Source organism: Trachymyrmex septentrionalis, unplaced genomic scaffold (genome assembly GCF_001594115.1).
Source record: "Trachymyrmex septentrionalis isolate Tsep2-gDNA-1 unplaced genomic scaffold, Tsep1.0 scaffold62, whole genome shotgun sequence".
NCBI lineage: Eukaryota > Metazoa > Arthropoda > Insecta > Hymenoptera > Formicidae > Trachymyrmex > Trachymyrmex septentrionalis.
The window spans coordinates 198,287-198,499 of record NW_017305800.1 but is presented as its reverse complement, the minus strand read 5'-3'; the positions used below and the strand labels follow the sequence as shown (position 1 = coordinate 198,499).

At 33.3% G+C, this 213-nt stretch overlaps 1 protein-coding gene across 4 annotated transcripts in view; it reads left to right on the top strand.

Annotated features, from left to right (window-relative positions):
• Nucleotides 1–213, top strand: part of LOC108752825 (protein neuralized) — a 60,297-nt gene that overhangs the window by 56,922 nt on the left and 3,162 nt on the right. The gene's annotated exons all lie outside the window — the stretch shown is intronic.

Sequence of the window (213 nt, the reverse complement as noted above, 5' to 3'; positions counted from 1 at the left end):
GCGTTTTATTCATGATTCAGTTAATTCGTGTCGTCGCGGAAAAGATTCTTGTATTCGCTGACTTAAATCGTAATTGAATTATCCGGAGAGAATTACCTAGAACGTCTGCTTCGAAACGCCACTTTTGCACAATATTACGCTTTCTAATTAAAGTTGTCTGATCAAATTAGCAAAATTTAACATTACATTACTCGACGAGTTTTTTTTTTTTTT